This window comes from Kryptolebias marmoratus, linkage group LG16 (assembly GCF_001649575.2).
Source record: "Kryptolebias marmoratus isolate JLee-2015 linkage group LG16, ASM164957v2, whole genome shotgun sequence".
Classification (NCBI taxonomy): domain Eukaryota; kingdom Metazoa; phylum Chordata; class Actinopteri; order Cyprinodontiformes; family Rivulidae; genus Kryptolebias; species Kryptolebias marmoratus.
Genome location: NC_051445.1, coordinates 8,884,225 through 8,884,854, shown reverse-complemented (window position 1 = coordinate 8,884,854; position 630 = coordinate 8,884,225).

Genomic DNA, 630 nt, shown 5'->3' with positions numbered 1-630 from the left:
ATATATATATATATATATATATATATATATATATATATATATATATATATATAGTTCCTGTAGCTATTCTATTCTGTTATTACATTGTTGTGGTTTTGATTTCATGCTTGCAATCATTTTGTATCCTATTTTGTTATTATTTATAGATTTATTTATTTATTTTGCTTAGGTCTGCTGCAGTTTTGTGTTTCTATGTAATCTCTTCATTCCTCTTTGGTTATTTTTTGTAATTGTTTTGCTTTTGTGACCATTTTTTAAAAATGTCCTTTTAAAAATATCTTTATAAATGTATCTCTTTAATGTTGTTTTAAGTTACTGACCTCTTTCTAGACACTTTTTCTGCTTTTGGATTGTTGTTTGCCTTTTTGTGTTTATATGAAACTTTTTATCTATTAGTGATATTTTGCAGCTAAAGATTAGTTTATTTCTGACTTATTGAGCTCGTGATCACTAAAGATAAAATATAACTATTTAAAACTTAGATCGTCTAATTGAATTTCCACCCGTCTCTCACTGCTTTTCAACCTGTTCCGACCCTAGTTTTGTTTATGCCGCGCTTTTGAACTACAACTTCCGTGTTTTGAGAAGTCTAACACTATTGGTCGACGGAGTGACCGTTTCAACCTATCA